At 36.9% G+C, this 22,036-nt stretch overlaps 1 pseudogene; it reads right to left on the bottom strand.

The window, feature by feature from the left end:
• The window catches only part of LOC141426295 (neuroligin-1-like), a 232,649-nt pseudogene extending 215,381 nt beyond the window's left edge, over positions 1–17,268 (bottom strand).
• Between the last annotated feature and the right edge of the window lie 4,768 nt (positions 17,269–22,036).

Genomic DNA, 22,036 nt, shown 5'->3' with positions numbered 1-22,036 from the left:
GGAACCCTATATCAGGCGTGTCCGATACGCTCTTGGCCGGTTTTTCGATTTTGCTCTTGTACGGTACGACATTTTATATTATGGCCCGAAATTAAAGAGAACGTTGTGACACATAGACAAACAAGTATTGTATTTCATCAAATGAACTCAACTGCCAGTTAAAATAATCCGCTTTAGTTATAAATTATTGTACATCTACCGTGTTTAAGCGAAACGAAATCAAACCGATCTCAAACCTTTTAAACTAACTCGAACTTTTAACACTTTATGACGCTTAAATTTAATATTCTGCTCAAGCCCTGTAATCGGGAGAAGCCTTTCCTCCTCCGAGTTAATGGCCGAAGTACTGTTAAGATGATTAGTTAAAGTTAACTCGAAGAGTTACGAAACGGGCAACGCTAATTATATCGAGAGTTTAACTTGAGTATTGTGTACTCGTAGAAATGTGCAGTCAAACGATTAAAAATAAACAATTGAAAACACTTTTTTAAGCGATCAAAATTTTCGAATCAGTTGGTCGGGGGTTTTAAATGACTTGGTGCGATTGGTAGCATAAACACCCACGTGCCCACACGCACACACGTATGCATGTATACACACTCTACATTAATCTCTTCCCTTTCCCCAAAACTAATAACGCGCGGAGCTGCGCCGCGTTCATACAATAGTTATACAATACAAAGCAATACAACTATTCTGCATTTAACACTACATAATAAGTGAGTTATATTTATAATATTTAAACCTTCCTGTAGAATTACTCGATCAGTTAGTTACCTAACGAAAATTCCCTTAAATCCATAGCGTATGGCGTTGTTAAATAAATCTGAGCATCTATACAGACGGCGGGAAGTCATTTTGTGTTATACTGTGTAGATAGGTACTAAAATGCAAAATGGCACAATAGTAATAAATCATTATTGCAGGTTACTATATCGCTTTAATCGAAAACCAGCAGCTGTGTTCAAAAGCTTACCCTCAATCGATAAAACAAACTAGAAAGAGATAAAGTATTTGCACCAATTAACAGCAAAAAACAACATTAGAAGCACACAGCTTAAAAATCGCCCAGTCAGCACACAATGGCTTTTTAACGCTCGCTTTCAGCGGTTCGATTTGTCCCAGACAGTGCAGTGTCAATGTTGACCCGCGTTGGTAAACACGGCGGATAAACGATGGCACAGATGATAAATACAGTGTTTGATGAACGTTCGACGGTTTTGTCTTCGATTTTTTAAATCCTATTTGAACAATAGGTACGTTTGATGTTAAAATACGTGGTAGCACAGTGGTTTTACTAATGGCCTTTCAATCTGAAGATCGTGGGTTCGAGCTCACGCTTTCTTTTTTAGACAATCATGTATGATAAGTTTTACTGTGAAATAAAACATTGTGAGAAAACCAGAGGCATTATTGTCTACTTGGATTGTCACACTCAGGTTATGGAATGAGGAAAGAAAGAGATAGGTAATGCGATCGCTAGCGCCCGAGTGTTAGACACATTTGCGAAGATGTTCTATGACGTGTGTGAAGTGCTCAATCCACACTGGCTCTGCGTGGGAACCACATTCAATGCCCTTCTCACTCTGGCCGAAATGACGACAATATTTTAAACTCGCAACGCCGTGGAATGTCTTGTGCCGTATTTGCCAAGCAACGCAGCCGCTTCAATTACATCTGCTGTGTCCCATAAAGCTCCGACCCGAAAGCTGCAGATATCAGCGAGCTTACAGTGCCAGCCGATAAAGCTCGCTGTAACAGGTACCAATAAATCTTCTAAGCCGGTGACAGCCGGAACAATTGAGATATAGGAGTTAATTTCAATGACTTAGCGCTGTTAGGAATAGTTTCAGAGATTTGGAGGAGATAGATTGGAAAGGACGCTGAGTGATTTGTGCATGGGATGTTTTTGTTCATGGATCATTCACTACCCCTTCAACTTTCATATTCTTCGAGCTATGTCCATCTCAGTATTAAATACGAATCATAAGATACAGCCCATGCAGACAGACAGATAGTTGAGTTTTAGTTATATGCATCCCTTGGGTATAAAACTCTACTAAAAAGGACATGCAAGAATCTTTTGTAATTTCTTTAAAATTTTGCGTAAGAATTTACCTTACAAAGCTAAATATATAAGCTCTACTTTGAACGAGATTGTGCAGCGAGAAACTCACAATATTGCGTCCTGAGGTCCAATAATCTTGTGACTATATTACGAAATATTTTAAACTAGAATACCAAGTCTAGGAATTTGCAAATCTCGAGAGACCAGAGCAGGGAGGCACGTATCATATTATCTGTAAGTAAGCACGAATGATCCACGGTCTGAATAGCATAAGGCACTGGCTGCTGTTTGAATGCTTGGTTGGCATAATTTTGAATGTCATATACCTACTAGTTTATCCTATTCATTTTTGCGCATACTGCATACACATTAAGTCCTAAAGCATATTTGTGCTAATATTGATAACACAAACCATCGATTTGCTTAAAAAAAATTGAGAGAAAGACTAAAACATTTAGTTACACATATTCGATCCATAGAAAAATACACTAAGAAAAGTTAATGATTATATCATGGACAGGGATATTGGAAATAATTCCGATTTAAAAATAAAGTTAAATACATATTGTAAATCTGTTTTACCATAGCAGAAACCCATTCATAAGTGCTCCTGAATTGAATAAAGATGACTTTGACTTTGACTACTACTAGAAAGGATCAACACAACAATAATAAATATCTGGTAGTATAAATTGGGCCTGAATGAGCATAATGTTGTGGCGACCGCAACGCTGTTTTTCACTGAAACCCACATTGTAAATCGAATTATTTTGCATACCTACCATTAAAATGGTTACAATTCCAGACCTAAAATATTTTGTCATCAAAATTCTACTCGAATCGAAACAACAATATTCAGATCACCAACGCCCATAAACATCTGGAACACCAGGGGTATTGCAGATGCATTGCCAACCTAATACTACGAATTCCCACGAGAATATAATAAAATCCCGGAATTTCAATTCAACTGCTGTATTTAAGGATTTACGCGTGCAAAGCCACGGGTAAACGCTAGTGAAAGTATAATGCGGATATTCAGCGTTCGACCTTTCCATCCCTCAGCGAGTTCCCCATTCTTGTTCACATATATCCATAAATATTTCAGCCCTCCCTTGAACATAATCACAACATAACTCCCAGCATTAAATATGAAATAGTTTGGCATGTCAAGAAAATATCTGTCACAATATTCAGTGTTCGATAAATAATTCAACTCACGCATCAAATATGACAGCCTCTCGGCGTCCCTTTCCGACTTATGTAGATACGCTTCGTTGGAAAGGGGGGTACGAGGGTCTAGGAGGGGTTGGAATTTAATTACTGGACGCTAAAAGAGCTGAGAGTCGGCTCTGTCTTAATGATTAGGTTAATAGTGACTGCGGCTAGCTCGCTGTGTAAGCAAGTTAGGTAGTCGTATTCAGTATTTCCTTCACGGGAAATTCTGTTTGGTTTATGTATGTTGTAATGTTTTCAGGAAAAAATAACGTCGCTCGGCGGTATTGATATTTTTCTTTCGCATACTATAACTGCTGCTTACAAACATTTGGCTTCTCTATATGTTTAAAAAATCCTCAAATTAGAATAACCCCAAAATATTGTTCAAATTTTGCGGAAAGGCGCTTAAAATCTATACGAATAAAGGAAACCTTGTGAGGAAAATAAAGACAATTATTAATTATTGTTATCAATTACGCCTATCTTTAAGTTTTCCTTTCCTGTTTAGGTTAGCTTTTAGGGATAAGTTCGCCTTTGTACTCTTTTGTTTTGTTGTTTACTTTTTGTATTATTTTGTGTTTTATGTACAATAAAATATTTACATACATACATACAATACTTTTTTTAGGACAATCATACTTAATGAACTTAAAGAATGTCTTTGCTCACCCGCGACCATACTTGGCATCGTGTATCGTTGGATGAGGATCAGCAGTGAACATTCATGACGATTTTCTTGGGAAAATTGTGTGGTGGCTTCACTTTGCCTTCCTTAATGGAGTCCGAAGATTATATTTGGCAGTAGGGAACACTGCAGCCAACCAGCCAACCTTCACATTCGGTCCAAAAGCTGTCACCAGGTGTATCATCCCATCTTTTTTGTACCACTCCTCTTGGGTACCCCTCTGTAACTATTTTGCATCAGTATTGTTTTTAGGGTTCCGTACCCAAAGGGTAAAAACGGAAACCCTATTATTAAGACTTCGCTGTCCGTCCGTCTGTCACCGGCTGTTATCTCATAAACCGTTATAGCTAGACAGTTAAAATTTTCACAGATTATGTATTTCTGTTGCCGCTATAACTAATAGATAAATACTAAAAACGGAATAAAATAATTATTTAAGGGGGGCTCCCATACAACAAACGTGATTTTTTTGCCGTTCTTACAAGCTTAGCGTAGCCTGCATGTTACGACACTGTTTACGAGCAAGTGAGATGAAAAAGTATAACATATATGCTTAATACTAGTTGGGTAACACAGACTACCACAATCTTGGAAAATAAAGAACAGAGATATCTCTACTTGTGCATGTCGAGCCAAATTGAATAAATTCTTTTACATCCCGTACAGTCAGCCAGCGCAATGATTTATATACTAAATGGCTTTATGTAAATTTTAGTTCCGAATTTGGATGCTTGCCATAAGGGTGAGAAATGCATTATTTTGGTTTGCTTTTTGCTTACAAAATGAACACGGCACGTTTATAGGTATTGTAGGTGTGTAGACAAAGATTTTTGACCGAAATATCATGAAGCTGAAGCCGTGGTGGCCTAGTGGTTTGACCTATCGCCTCTCAAGCAGAGGGTCGTGGGTTCAAACCCCGGCTCGCACATCTGAGTTTTTAATTTTGAAAACATTTTTAATTTTCATTTAATTTTTTATGAAATAATCGAGAAAAACTAACAAAAATGCAACGTTGCCAGCTCAGCAGGTATAAACGCTCTTAAGGTGGTCAACCTTTTAATTCCGCGACTGTACAAACAAAACACAAGTTTTGTAACAGGTAAGTTCTTCACACTGCACACGCCGCACAAGTAATTTTATAACATGTTCCTAAAGTTCCCAGTTTCCTGCAGTTGCAGTCATTACGAGTGCAGTAACGAAGGAGTGGGAGCTCAAGAAAGCGTTAAAGCTTGCTTCGAGCTTTCTAGAACTTTCCTTAGAACACCGAATAGTCTTTAATCCCGTCGTATTTTCACATGCCTGATGGCCGAACATATTACGGATCGCTAATAATACTGTACCTACCTTATGTATATGTACCATATGTTCTGTGAATAAATATTCATTCATTCATTCATTCATTCGTAATTTTTTGTACCTCTTGAACTTTGTGAATTTCACTTACCAATTTCTGTATTTGTTAAAAAAAATGCACCTGTCCCATTTCTGCTCGCTATGTGACTCATGTAAGCATTTTATTTTTAACAAGCTGTAACTGGCTTCATCCCCGTTGAAGTAGTTTTAGTACCATGTCCTCACAATAACGAATATAACAAAAAAAAATCCAATTCGGTGCCGTTGTTCGCAAGTTATGAGCGTACATACATTTCGGCGATTCATTTTTATTTATATAGATAGATAAATAGAAGATAGATAGATTCCACACAAATTAGTAATTTGTCAGTGAAAAGTATTAAAAATAACTATGGAAACAATTGACGACCGGATGGACAAGTGGTTAGAGAACCTGACTATGAAGCTTGAGGTTCCGGATTCGATTTCAGGCCGGGGCAGATATTTGTATGAATAATACGAATGTTTGTTTTTGGGTCTTGGATGTTCAATATGTATTTAAGGATGTATTTATTTATCTAAGTATGTTTATCTGTTGCTTAGTATCCATAGTACTACAAGCTTTGCTTAGTTTGAGACTAGGTCAATTGGTGTGAAGTGCCCCATGATATTTATTTATAATTGCGGTAAGATTTTGCTGACATGTACGGTCAAGGACACTGAATCACGTACTAGAGATATTCAATTTCGCTGTGATTTCTTTGGCAAGTGTATGGAATGTCAAAGTGACATTAGTAGTACAAAGGTGGACCCTGGTATGCGATTCAGTTTCCTTGACTGTACAATAGACCGAGCGAGCGATACTTTTACAAGTATAATCACATTATTTACAAGTACCTAGTTATACAATGTACCTATCCACTTTTGATATGAATTATCTATTAAATACGTTTTAATTGTATGATAATAACAGACAAGATACGAATTCTTTCATTGAGATCCTACACTATAATTATAGCCCTGTAGCGAGATATTCTATGCACCTGCTTTTCAAGACGCGATATTTGAGAGAACGTAACGTTCTATTGTTTAACTTTGCGTTAAAAGTTAACTAAATATGTTATACAAGTTCGAAATTTTTTATTTCAAATTATGCAACTAGATACGCACAGTTTGGGACTAAAACTTGACTACAATTCTAAATACAAATCCCGTAAATAAACCCTTACTTCAACAATAACTGAATCCTGGTGAAACATAAAATTCGACTCAAATTTACAGCTCCTCCACTCGAGGGCCCAAACGCCATCAAATGGAAGGGCCTTTTAAAATTTAAAGCTAACGGCCCTTATGCGATTCTACAAGTTAAGCAATAAATTCGGTTAAAGTGAAAGTTACAGAGCAAATTGCGCCCAAAATATATTTTTGTCTACGAGTTATTAGCTCATTTGCCACCGTAAAATGTCATAAAAAACCGCGACGTGACTTTGGTAAAATTCAAAAAGTATTTTGTAATTTTTCCACTAAACTTGAGATTCTAAAGGCTACTAAAAATGCAGGAAAGTATGAAGTTCCATTTTCAATTTTTCAACTTACAGACTGGTTAAAACCAAGAAATACTTTAGTAACAAAATTAAAAAAATATATATTAGGTACCTACGGATTAAACAGGAATAAAATTAAAATCTTTTGTTAAAAAAAAAACGTATATCTAAGGCACATATAAAAATTATAATAATAACCATGGATAGAGGGATGTTCAGAAATAATTCCTTCCCTTACTTCAAAAAGCAAATCTATTGTTCGGACACGGAATTAAGATGCAATGTAAATTGAGAAAAAAGGCTTGTAGGTATTCAAGATGAAATTGTAACAAAAAACTTGTAGTCATTTATAAATGATACGCCGTAATATGTTTGTACAATATGTAGCTGCAACAATTCAAAAACAGAGTTGAAGAGCTATAACCATCCATCTTCAGTTTTAGATTCCAACTACCCCTAAGCCACCAGCCTGTGCCATAAAACCGGCTGTTTTAAAATTTCAACTTAACGGTCCCGCTTTGCTGCAATCTGGGGGAGAGGGGGCTGTTTAGAGGGAGGCTTTATTGCAGGCATAAAACAGCTTTATAGCAGCGTTATCAGATGCTGCAAAACAGTTTGTCTGTTTTGCCAGTTCACTGAAGTTTGACGGTGCGGTGGAGGTGCTATTTGAAATATTGTAGCAGGTTGTGGAAATCATCTGCATCTCTAATGTGAGTGGTCGTTTATGTGGAAAAAATTATAAACAGGATAGTAATTAGTCACACGGTTACTTGGTGGGTGTCGTAGAATGACCAGCGACGACGAGGAAGACCAAGAAGGAGATGGCTGGCCTGACTTGGTGCCATATAGAGAAATGTGGAAGTGAAAACGGGAAGCAAATTACTCAGCAATGAAACACAATGGATCATCATAATATTATGAATATAACAATTATACTTTTGAGCGATTTTGCCGCTGAGTCATTAATATTTTACCAGATTTTGCTGACGACTTAGTCTGCAAAAAATATTTTTCGCGTTCCCTGGTAACAATTTTAACATAACAACATAAGCACGCACACACATACTCACAATTTTCATAATTATAGTATAGTAGGTTTATTAAGGCCTTGATACTACAGTGCTTTTATTCTAGCATGGTACGGGTGACAGCTGTCAATATCACAGACTAGAGAGTGACAATGTCGAAACTAGAGTCGATAACACTATTAATTTCAAATTTTAATCATAATTAATGTCATCATTAATCCGATTATTACGCTAATTTTGATGAGATATAAGTGAAATATTAGGTTGGAATATTATTTGCCACTTAAGTGGCTAAACGGAGTTTACAAGAATGTTTGTTACTTAGATACCAATTAATAAGTACCGATATAACTCAAGTTCCATTACTAAACTAGTCTCTGGTGTTGCGATACATGCGCAATATATTACGTTTTTTCACTTAATTGTGCTTTAAATTTTATAAATTGTTTATAAAAATCTGATAAGTTAAATTTATTTCATATCAACTATTTTACCGACACTTTGGGTGTCTCCTGCGTTAAGAAAGAAAGAAAGAAAGAAAACATTTATTCGTGACATTAAAAAAGACAGCAACAATAATAAAAATAAAATAAAAAATTGTTACGTATGCATGTCACGAAATGGTCCCGAATCAGCACCGAAATTGTCTCTGGCGTTACCAAAAAATCGTACTTCCAACAAGATATTTCACGGTTTAATAGGTTGAAATTACGTAGGATGGCATGTATTCATGTACACCATCTATTAAATTACAGAAAAAAACATGGACAGATTAGTGGTGGGTAAAAGAGTTGATTGGCCCATTTTAGACTACAATTACTATCACTAAACTAAATTTAAATCCATCAGTTCAATACTTTAAGCTTGAAGACGTAACAAATAAACAGCATTCTTCTTGGCAATGATGGTCTTTCCGAAAGCGCTGGTAGTTTAAAAAATGACGTGTAAAAGTGCACAATGCGGCGTGTGCACTGAATAAACGATTTGAAATAGTAGTAGCCATTTCAGCCATTATTCTATTAACACTGCGTATTTTCACACGTTCTTAATAACGCAAACCAAATGACAGTCTACGTAATCCGCAAAGTGCACGTAGAGTACCTCGATAATTGCGAGGCAGAGGCGCCCGAGTTAATTATTCTCTGCTCGTTACTCTGTGGCTAGCTTATGTACGGTTTGAAATATGCTCCGGTTTATTTACTCTGGTATTCATTTCTGATATTTATTATGGTTTTTGTAGCTTGCGGCCGTTTCGGCCATTCGTTAACAGTCGGCTGTGAAAATACGCAATTAAAAATTATGACAGCTATATAATGCGTAAATTGTTTATTTAGGATTACTTGTGTACTTGTGTGTGTGTGTGTGTGTGTGTTTTAAACTTTCGTGATTCTCACTCATAGTCAAAATACCACAAACGGGACTTATCACGCTATTATCACACAAGTAATATTTACCTCGACGTTTCGGCAACGTTACAGTTGCCGTGGTCACGAGTAGACTCCACGTCTATAGCGTGATAAGTCCCGTTTGTGGTACTTACTTGTGTACTACCTACAGTCACTCTTCTTTTGAACACTACTCTATTGTTAACGGCGTAGAAGCGTGTTCAGATATTTTTGATAAAATTTTTGCTCACAACTTTATGAACTCGACTGTACTACTATTAGCCTTTGCCGTGGTTTTGCTTGTTGAATTTAAATTTACTAAATCACCAAGGAAATTGCTTGAAATTACATCAAAGTTTGTATATACAGCCAGCAGTAAAAGTGAGACTTTGTAAGCTTGTTTGTAACTTCATCACCTCTAAACCGCTGAACCGATTTAGATGAAATTCGGCATACTGAAAATCTGAGTCCCGGCACATTTCATAGTTCCAATAACTGATATTCCCATAACCGGATTCTACGCGGACGGAGTCGCGGGCAACGGCTAGTTTTTAATAAATATTTGCTGTCAATTTATGGAACAACAACGTGACAGTTGTAGCAAAATCAAACCCTCCTATTTAATACGTGATTTAGTGAACTAAAATAATTTCCTTGCTCACCCGCGACCTTACGATAGCTAAGCTTATGCAAAATATGCGTGTTCATACAGTTCCTCCACCTCCACACTGTAAGAACACACACAAATCACACAAACCCATCTATCACCACCACCACACTACACTGACGCGTTTCGAACTCAACCAGAGCTCATCTTCAGAGTGACACAACCGTACACCATGCTATCAGTTGTTAGACTAACGAACCACAACCATAGATGGGTTTGTGTGATTTGTGTGTGTTCTTACAGTGTGGAGGTGGAGGAACTGCATGAACACGCATATTTTGCATAAGCTTAGCTATCGTAAGGTCGCGGGTGAGCAAGGAAATTATTTCAGTTCATTGATATGGACCTCCGCAAAGTAACGCCTGATTCAATAAATTACGTGATTTAGTTTTCAACTGGCCCTGACAACAATAACCTAACCTAACCTAACCTAAACTATAACCTAACCAACAATAATTTGGAAAAACCCCGACATTGTCACTTCAAAGTTCAATTATCGAGCATTAGCGATCCCTTCAAATAGCGAACCTACTGTGTTAAAAATAAAGTTGTGTTAAATACTTGTGATGTATACATCATTTAATAATATTGTAAATCTGTTTAAAAAAAAAACCTCGTTGAATTTCTTGCCGGATTCTTCTCAGCAGAGGTTTTTCCGAACCGGTGGTAGTTTTTTTTTTGACATTCATAAGTGCTTGTTATAGCCTAAATTGAATAAAGATATTTTGACTTTGACTTTGAATATCTCAAAAACGGCTGAACCGATTTGGATAAAAAATGTCATTCATTTGGATAAATTGATAAATAAATAAATGTCTTAGAACCGTCGCTAGAAAACGTGCTTTCAAATAAAAAACCGCAATCAAATCGATTCATCCGTTTAAGAGACAGACACACATAGTGGTCAAACTTATAACACCCCTCATTTTGCGTCGGGCAATTGACGACATTGTTGTTTTTGGATATCTCAAAAACGGCTTATTAAAAACTACATTGAAATCGATCCACCCGTTTTTGAGAGCTACGATTCCACAGAGAGACATTGTCATAAAACTATACCACCCCCCTTTTTGCGTCGAGGGTTAAAAAGCAACGTTAATCCCGTTTAAATGAAAACGTGTAAAATATTACATCATTTTGATAAAACGCCTTCTATAAAGCTCTAACAAAAGAACAATATTCTGAATTACTCCATCACCTCGTCTGAACAACAATAAGTAGATATTATCATAAAACGAATTCTTAAGTAAAACATCCCGCCCTCGTGAAACGTTATATGTTTTGGATAAATATGATTCCATAAAAATGCTTTTGTAGAAGCTAGGCCAAAACGTTTAGGGTTTCAGAACGTTTATTAACAAAAATTTGCTGCTCTCAAAATTGTGTAAGCTAACTGAACTGGGAAATAATCCTTGAAGATTATTTTCGAAGAAGTTGTATGTAGTATGCAACACATACGGATCATAGAATTATTTTTAGGACCAGACGCTAAAAGAGGGAGTTTGACCGCTATGTGTGTCTATCTGTGGCACCGTATCTCTTAAACGAGTACACCGATTTAAATGTTTTTTTTTATTTGAAAGCAGGTTTTTTAGCGATATTTCTTAGACATGTTTCATCAAAATCGGATTATCCGTTTTTGAGATATTGACCTTTGAAGTCACAAAGTCGGGGGGTTTCCAAGTTTTTGTTGGTTAGGTTATCGTGTTATGCAAACACCGAAATTTGGAGACCAACATTTAGTTGATGTTTTACCGTTTAGGTACTCGTGTTCGCTTCACGTTTTTTTTTTTGGAAAAATTTAATATATTGAAAGTAGTTATAACAATTGAAAAACCCCCGACTTCATCACTTAAAAGTTTAATACTTTCAAAACGGCTAAACCTATTTTTTGAAAAAAAAATGCCTAAATACCATCGCTAGAAAACCTGCTTACAAATGGAAAAAAACCGCATTCAAATCAGTACACCTGTTTAGGAGCTACGGCGCCACAGACAGACACACAGACACACATAGCGGTCAAACTTATAACATCCCTCTTTTTTCGTCGGGGGTTAAAAATTAAACAAATTGATAACTCAATTGTAACTATTTCATTGAGCAATGGTTCTCTCAGCAACAACACTTAAAACTTTATCATTATTTTCATAGACTCCAAAATAATTTATTTATTTTGTATACAAAATAAATATACTATCATCTATCCTATTTTAACCCATTTATCTACGAGTACATTACAATTTTCACCCCGATCCCACTGCACACACACACACACACACACACACACACATACACACACACACATACTCGCATTTAATTTTATCCTTTAAAAATTCGTCCTCTTTACCTACGTCCTTCCTTGCTAGTTAATTGTTTTAAATGGAGGAGAAACAAGGTAACAAAAAATTAATTCCTATGGACCATCACAATGTAACGTGTGAGTCATTCAACGGTAAAATATATCAAAGTCTTTGCTTACAGCAATACGCATAGAAGAATATGCCTTCAAAGCAACACAAATGATCCCTTTGTCTTCTGAAGATGGCGATAGATGGAACAATATCGCGAGTTGTGTGTGAACATTAAGATGAAAGTTTAGCAACAATGACACTACACGAGTCGTGGCGTTTGACGCTCAAGCGTTGTTGACACCGTTCGTCAAGAGCCTTCCGGAGCCATTCGTCGTGTCAGAGACGTCACTTTGATCTGACTATGTATGATTACGTATCCATGAAATGGAGATTAGATGTTACTTGAAAAAGCACAATTGCAAAGCGGATGGGGACGCAGAAACAAGTATACGAACTGTGATAATTATACGAATAATCTGGATTTCAGTAGATGGCTGGGCAAGGTTGACTGAACCCCCTTTTCCAGAATGTATTTTTGTGACTGCATATTACTTTAGTGTTTTTGTAAACGTTCAAACGTAACAACCTCAAAGGCATGTATTCATTATTTCTTATTCTTAAATAAACATTTCTACCTCTATTTATAGTTTATAGTTCTTAAACCGTATTTCAATCGAAAGTGTGATATCAACTGACAGCCTCTGACTTTTATCCTCTTCCTTCTTTAATCAACTGATAAGTCTAAGATGAAAAGGGATAACGCACACAAAAGAAACTACTTTGTTGAACAGTATCCAAAAGGACCGCTACTTGATAAAATAAGTTCGACAACGTTGTGTCTCCCATTACTTAAAAATCTCTTTAGAAGAAAATAGATGCACTTGGAGATATCTACGTAAACTAAATAAAATGATAGTATTCGCCTAATCTTAGGTGTTTTGAACTTAGGCCTTATTGAAAGTATAACTAACAAAAGTACTACTATACTGTACGAGTACTACTCGTAAAACACTATATTTTAATATTAAATGAACGTTAAATTATGTTAAAAATCACTAAAATGGGATTGGATTAGCTCAGTCTGAAATACTATGGTTGGCATAAAGGACAGGACTTACCTTTTTTTCTTAATTTAAAGAAGAAAGAAAAAGAAGTAATTTACCCCGAAAACCTTTACCGTAAACTGGCTGGATGCTTAAAACAAATTCATCTAAGTGAAACGTCTTTTAGTCACAGACTAACATAATATCTTTGCTAATTTTAAACTCAATCAGTTCAGTTGTTTCCGAGCAAATTGTTTGTAATCCTTTAACGGTTCCGTTTTATCCTTTTCAGACACGAACCTTAGAAACAACCGAAACAAAACCCAAAAAAATTATATATCACCAGCACAAGAATTATGACACTTGCTCAACAGGACAAGAAAGTTGCAAAACTCCTACATTTCCCCTTAAACAACGGCAAAAGCCGAAAGAAAGAACATTTAATTATTGTAACTCACTACATCGCGAAAGGTTTGCGAGGGCCCTTAGCGCGAGAGCCCTCCGTCTCTCGGTAACAAAAAACTTAGAAACAAAGACCGAACACGTCCCTTTTGTTGAAGAAACGAACTTTTATCTACACCCCCCTTAATGCCAAAAGTGAGGCGTTTAAAAAGATAAGCGTACCCATATCCTGTTGCCGTAGTCGTTTGTATGTTGACGTCATGGGTGTTGTAAACGATCATTGGGTACGTAAAGCTTATCTGTATAGTCCGATGCATACAGTCAATTTTTAATAGGCTTTGCCTTTGTTTTGGCGGGCTACGCTGTTGAATCTCTCCTAGTTTGTGGGCTCGACATATAACGCGTTAGAGCAATGTTTGAAAAGAAACTTGATATTATAATAGAGTCTAATTCGAAGTCTAAGTAAAATTCAAAATATATTTATTCGATTTAGTATAACAAGCACTTATGAAATCTCAAGTCATAATAATTTTTAATTTTAAGAAAGAATGTACATAGTTATTATTATTCGTATATTGCTGTGCCCTAACCGGGTAAATATTGAACCTTCATACCTTTTAAAACCTTCATCACAACATTTTCATTTCAATTCAATTCAAAATGTTTATTGCAAAGTCATGAGTGTACATCATGTCCTGTCTCGGAGAGAATAGTCTATTTAATACATTATTAAATTAACAATAATTCATTCAATTATATTCCCGAATTATAAAATACCCAAATAATAACATAATATAACATAAGAAATAATAATAATAATTTAATGCAATAAAGAGTTTGAGTTTGAATAATCTAGGCGACCGTTTCGGAAAAACCTCTCTATTGGTTGGTTCAGCAAGTATCTATTGGACAATGCTACTGGCATAGTAAGATCCTTTGCATCGAGCGAGACACTGAGTGGCAATTTAGTAATATTAAAGTTTATTTACGAGACGTTGCCGATTTTTCTTTGTGCGTAGGTTAATATCATTTCGTCTAAAAACCAGCTGGTCTACATAGCAAATTAGTAATTGGTCTAAGTAGCAAGTGGTCTAAGAAGCAACTGGTCTAAGTAGCAACTTGTCTAAGTATCAAGTGATCTAAAATTCATTGACTCAATGTCGACGGAGCTCCTATTCTGCGTGGCTGAGGCGCGTCGCGCCTTGACGCAACTCTAACCTAACCTAACCTACCGATGTTTTGTCAAATTTTCGACTAAAACAGGATAAGACCAGTTGCTTTTTAAACCACTTGCTACTTAGACCAGTTGCTTCTAAGACTACTTGCTACTTAGACTAGCTGCTTTTTAGACCAGTTGCTACTTAGACCAGCTGTTTTTTTAGACGTAATGATAGTAACCCTTGTGTGTTAATAAGCTTTTGGCAGTGCATTTGGTATGTTAGTGGAGGAATAGAAAAATATTTCTTCTATTTATATTCACATCATCATCATCATCCCAGCTTATATACGTCCCACTGCTGGGCACAGGCCTCCTCTCCGAACAAGAGGGCTTGGGCCATAGTTCCCACGTGGGCCCAGCGCATTTATATTCACGCGTTCTTGAAATTGTTTTTGCACTTTGCATATCAAGCAAGATACCTAAGAAAGAAAGATACCTAAGTATTATGCCTACAAAGTAAAATGTTTAAGTAGTTGAATGACATCGGGGTAAAGGGCCTATTTGTTAAAACAACTACCAAGCAAAATGTTAAAGTGGTTGTAAGTCTTGGAAGACAAATTGCCTTTTAATTAAAAGTACCTGGCGACCGAGCTTTGCTCGGGCTCAAGCTTGATAACAAGCGTTTTCCCAGAGATAAGACCAAGCTAGATCGATTTTTCATCCCTGAAAACCCCTATATACCAAATTTCATGAAAATCGTTGGAGCCGTTTCCGAGATCCCCGAAATATATATATACAAGAATTGCTCATTTAAAGGTATTAGATAGATATCTGCTAAGCAAGACACCTAACCCTGCCGAGACACTGTTTTCCGAATTTTCTTCTAAAATGTCAAATTATTGTGTTTCGTGAATGGATGATCCACGCGCGCTCAGGATAGTTGCACGACTGTATCGAGCCGGCCAGAAAGGGCTAAGCACTATTATTATAAAGTTTTCATTAGTAAGGAAGATGAGCAAAGGGAATGTAACCAGAAGTTTAGGAAGAACTGTGACTGTTACCTTACAGCGCGTGTGCCGAGCGAGCGAAGCGAGAGTGCCGTGTGAGCTGCCATTAGCACCGGAAGCTATTTTATTTATAATTTGTTTGGACATCTTGCTTTTGTGACATTTTACTTTTTGTCCATTTCGCTCTTTAGGCGTTTTGTATTGTAGACAACTTGTACCTAAAAGCCTTTAAATTTAACCACTGCAATAGTTTTATAATACCTAATACATAGATTTTCGTCTTTTTGGGGTAATAAGCCACCAAGGCGTCGATCTTAATCGATTTTAATCATCGTCTCTTTTTTTTCTCTTTTTTATTTATATTTCTATCTTTATTATCATGATTACATCGATTAATATTTCTTCGTATTTTTTTTATCATTTTACCTAAGAAGCTGGCTTTGTGACATTGCCTTTGTGACATTGTCATTGTAAAAACTGGAATAAATTGTGTACAAAACGTTATTACGTACTATTCCATTTTCAAACCTTATATAATCTATTTAGTGGTCTTAACCCCAGTGGGTAAACATGGTACATTTTGGTATTCGTCCGTAAGTCCATTTATTTCCAGGAACGCGTGAAAATATCAAGCTGAAATCTCAAGTACCTACTGCTACCCCGTGAAGAGAGAAAAGTTTCAAAATCAAAAAGTACCGTCATTAAAAAATGTTTCCGTGCTAATTGCCCAAGGATGAAAAACCATATAGAGACCAATTGTCCTAGAAACTTGAACGTTAGTGTGAACGGTCTTTATAGAACAAGCTATAAGAAAAGGTCTGAAAACTTTAATTATTTTTGTCTTAACTGCGTATTAGGGTTTTTCTAACATTCGATTTGTATTATATTTTAAAGTATTGTTCTATTTTTTTTCGTACTAGTAATTATTATCCATATTCGGGATTAGGTATAGCTTTCTAGCTCCAAGAGTCAGAGATACAAAGTGAAACTAGAAAGCTTCCGCTTTTCCATGTCGACAACGACTTAAAAGGTCGCTTCAAAAGGACACAGCGTTGCTCCTCGTAAAACCGTAAGAGCACCTCCAAAACATACGGCCCACAGAACTGTGTGAAGCGGAATTAACACAGGAACTACACGTCGCAATCCTGTTAATCCTTAACTCTGCTTTCGCTAATCACGTACCAACATCAAAGCACCGTCTCAACAACGCGTTATTGCAGCGTTATTCATACCTCGCGCAGTGTCCGCTGTCCGTGGCTTCAACCCTTCACTATCATGGCACTTCACTTCACAACCACGCTCACTGGCTCACTAGAGATCGGAAGATATCGCGGCACGGACGGCACGAGCGTCTCGCGTGACGGTCGCCGCGGCACTGCGCTCCCGGGCTCGCTTTTTTTTTCTTAGGCACGGAAACTCGTTAGACTGCTAAAAAGAAAATGAAAATAAAAGGGATAAAAATAATAAAAGATAAAATATTATATGATAAAACGGAATGAGCGTTTTGAATTTGGATTTGGCTCAGCTAGTTTTGGGCGGTTTGGGCGCGCTCCGCTCTTTCTGTGTAGGCGTATAAACGTATCCGTTCGACTATATTATAACACGCACACAGCAGCACATCGTGCTCTCGTAAACGTTACGTTAGTTACTGTTATTATAAATATCATGCCAGATTCAGGGGCTGTTTCACCATCCATTGATTAGTGTTAACTGAAGGTTAAATGTGATGCCGTCTCTATTTGTTTTGTTCGAATAGACGGAGACAGTTAGCACTAATCAATGGATGGTGAAACAGCCCCTCAGTCTCGTTGACTATTAAACAAGCATGAATAGACTTTTGGGGACAATTAGCTTGTCACAAAGGCACTATGAAAAGATTTATTAAATGATATTGTACCGGATAACTCACGTCTTAAATCGGGTTTAGCTCGACGGTTTCGGGTAGCTTTTCGTCCTAGGAGCAATGCGACTCGGCGGCTGCCGCAACACGCGCACACATGTCGAGCTAAACTCGATTTAAGACTTGAGTTATCAGGTACATCATCATCATCCCAGCCTATATAAGTACGTCCCACTGCTGGGCACAGGCCTACTCTCAGAATGAGAGGGCTCGGGCCGTAGTTCCCACGCAGGCCCAGTGCAGATTGGGGACTTCACACACACCATTGAATTGCTTCGCAGGTTTGTGCAGGTTTCCTCACGATGTTTTCCTTCACCGTAAAGCTCGTGGTAAATTTCAAATGTAATTTCGCACATGAATTTCGAAAAACAATCCGGTACAGTATCATTCATTTTTAAATTGAACGAGTCTCACGGTAATTTCAAGAAAAGATTTATTAAAAAATAACGCGGTATAAAAAACTACGATAAATTGTATTATTTTCCGAGGCCAAGCCTTAGGTCTTAACCTTGGTTAACTATTGTTTAATTGTAGTATAAAAAAAAATCTCAAATATTTTAGAAAACATATTTTATAGGCTAATTACATGGGCTAATTAGCGCAAGTTTTTATTAATTTCTGATTGTAAGATATAACGTTAGATTAGGTAATTTAATATAGTTGCTAGCTATTGCCCGCAACTCTGCTCAGAATTCGTTTCATCCCTGGATCTCAAACTATCTCTATAGAAAATTTAATCTGAATCGGTTCAGCGGTTTCAGCGTGAAAAAGCGATAGACAGTCAGACAAACAGAGTTACTTTAAAATTTATAATTAAGACTAGCTTTTGCCCGCGGTTTCGGTTATCGAGTGCTGTTACCTCGGGACCTGTGTATTTTTACGGGATAAAAAGTAGCCTATGTCACTTTCTGGCCCGTAAACTATCTCTTTGCCGAAAATCACGCCGATTAGTATAGTTTATGTGACTGCTACATAATGAAAGGCAAACAGGAGTATGGGTTTATGAAACGAGCCGAAAAAAGAGTTTCATAATAATATCACACAAGTGTTTTAATGCCTAATTTAATTATTAGTTACTTATATTTTACTTTTAATTAATTGATTTTTAATTTCATGTTATTCGTATTCGTGTGATAAAATATATACATACTATTAAATTAAAATAACTATTTAATTATGTACAGTTACATACATTGCGTTTTGTACACACATAATAATATTATAAGGTCTCTACGATGTTTTCAGGAACCACATGTTATTTCATTTCTGTTATATTTCATTATATTTCATTTCTGTGTTTTTTTTTTGTTTTTGTTGTTAATTGTTATTTTTAAATTTGGCTGTATAAATTTGTGTGTCTCTGTGAATGTGAATAAAAACGTCTTTCTTTCTTTAATAATTGAAAAAAAAATGGGGAATAGTAATTTATTTTTTAATTCAGAAACAAACTAGAGTCGGCCCTAATTGTCATATCACTCGATATCAAGTAACGTTCGATATTTGTAAAAATTGTTTGCAATTTGACATTTCAATTTCGAATAAAGCATCATATCGACTGGTATTGTAATTGAGGTCAATTCAAATTGCTTTTTTTTCTGAGATGTTCTAGATTTAAATGTCATGATAAAACCGAAATCGATGTCAGAGCGTTTTGAGATTATCCGATCCGATATCGGTATCGGACGCCGATACGATATTGGGGCAAGTAAAATGTATGAAATATGATATTTATAAGAAAATTACTGTAACAAAACAGTTTATTTTTCATCATCATCATCAGTCGGAAGACGTCCACTGCCTCCCCCTTAGACCGCCACAATGAACGACAACTCGCCACTCACGATGTCGTCAGTCCACCTGGTAGGAGGCCTGCCAACGCCTCGTCTTCCGGTTCGTGGTCGCCACTCGAGAACTTACTTCGAGTTTATTTTTATGCTGGTCATAATTTGCAGTTTTTGAACGCATTATAGAAGCTTTCTGATGAGTTGAAAAAACAAACTGAAATATAGATGCACAGAAAAAACAGAAAAATAAGACCATCACTGGGAATCGAACCCAGGTCCTCGACCCAGACCCAGACCCAGACCCCAGGTCAGGTCAGGTCCAGGTCTTGTCCGGGTGAGCGGTTAGTTCCAAAGGAATGCCAAAAAAGTTTGAGGGCTTACGGCATATATGTCGCTAGCGTCGCTGCTTAAGTGACTAAGTAAGAAACACAAGCTGAGATATGAGGTGCATAGGGAAATTGGTGTCGGTACCGTTGACCATCAGTGGTGTAGCGGTATAGCACGCGGTACGGATTACCCGAGGACCTGGGTTCGATTCCCAGTGATGGTCTTATTTTTCTGTTTTTTCTGTGCATCTATATTTCAGTTTGTATTTTCAATTTCGGTTTTACGGGATGACCGTAAAAGTAAAAATTTGGAATTGAAATAAAAAATACAAAAAGATTCCAAAAAACCAATCTTTCTTTCTGATGAGTATTTGTATTTGTATTTCATATATTATTTCTGTACATAAAATTATTTAGGACACAAGCACATCTGGCCCCATACTACGAAGTACAAAATTAGAACTTCGTATCTTGCCGTCCCGCTTTCTTTTTAAACGAGCAAGTGGGTCTCCTGATGGTAAGAGATCACCACCGCCTATAAACATCTGCAACACCAGGGGTATTGCAGATGCGTTGCCAACCTAGAGGCCTAAGATGGGATACCTCATTTCACCGGCTGTCTTACTCTCCACGCCGAAACATAACAGTGCAAGCAGTGCTGCTTCACGGCAGGATTAGCGAACAAGATGGTAGTAGCAATCCGGGCGGACCTTGCACAAGACCTTTGATTTTCGTATTTCCTAGCGTCATACCTTATCAAATATTTTGTTCATCTCACCACCGTCCCAAGATCAAATAATAAACTTCACTGCACTTTTACTATTTATTAAGCAAATTAATACAAGAATGTATATGTAGTATTAGGTGGATTATACCAGGAAAAATCTCAACAGCGCGATGCAGAATGGTGACTGACACGGGACAGCGACAACTAGCGGTGAACTTAAAAACTAAAAATTGTATGCAGAAGTGATTAGAAAGGAATTGTGCACACTAACGCCATCTGTTGAGAAATTTCATGTAACTTAAAGTAAACAAAGGAAACTAAGTAGTGGATTAAAATCTATGAGAATTTAGAATTGTGTGACGGTTTAACATATTTATTGCTTGTTAATTGCTTCTAATGATGAGCCACTCCAGACAGCACCGTAGCCTTTGTTCTTCGTACTATTCTAGCCCAAGGCATTAGGAAGGAATTTCCCAAATGCAAATTAAGTCGTTATCTACAAAGGGTTACGCATAGACGTAGTTCTTACTAGAAACGTCAGCAACCTTTCTGGATACATCCAAAAACATTATGGGTATCAAGTGGTTCGATCGCGTTAGGAACACGGAGATCCTGAAGCGTGCTGGCGTCGCGGGGATGGAGGCTTATTTGATGCGGCGGCAGTTGCGATGGTGTGGGCGGTAGTTTTTTTTTTGACATTCATAAGTGCTTGTTTTAGCCTAAATTGGATAGAGATATTTTGACTTTGACTTTGACTTTGAACACGCATATCTTGCATAAACTTAGCTACCATAAGGTTGCGGGTGAGCAAAGATTTTTTTAAATCATTTACCTGTAATGTAATATTCACTAAAATGCTCATTACAAGTGAATGCTCAAGTTTATCAGCATCTTGCGGAACCTAGTCTAGCTTTAGTACATCCATGGTGTCATTCAAGGATATGCCATCAATTATATCCGAGGGCCGACCCATCGCTGCTATCTGGTAACTAGATAGCAAAAAGTAACGTTCGCTTCATTCCGATCACGTTTTGTACAAATTTAATTTGGCCATAGGGTTTTTTGCCACATGTTTGTTTCGATTCTAATTATAATTAAGTACTCTTCGTTTACTGAATTGGTGTAGTTTTCCCCACAATTTTATCGACCAATATTTGTTCAGTATCTGAACACTAGGCTTCTCTAGAGCCTCTTGGACACGCTCAAAGTCACGCAATAGCTCAAAACACAGCGCAGAAACTCAGAGCATAGCGCTCTCCGTAGAGCTTATCCACTTGACAGTCCAACGATACCATGGTATCCAAAACCAAAATGCTTCAACCCGTCCGTGGATGCTTTAGTGTCATAAAGTTTAACCTTGATTTCGTGCACAAATCTTATATTGTATCCTATTGTTTTATAAATAGTATT

This window comes from Choristoneura fumiferana, chromosome 3 (assembly GCF_025370935.1).
Source record: "Choristoneura fumiferana chromosome 3, NRCan_CFum_1, whole genome shotgun sequence".
NCBI classification, from domain to species: domain Eukaryota; kingdom Metazoa; phylum Arthropoda; class Insecta; order Lepidoptera; family Tortricidae; genus Choristoneura; species Choristoneura fumiferana.
Note: the sequence above shows the minus strand (reverse complement) of the source record. Positions and strands in the feature narration are given on the sequence as shown.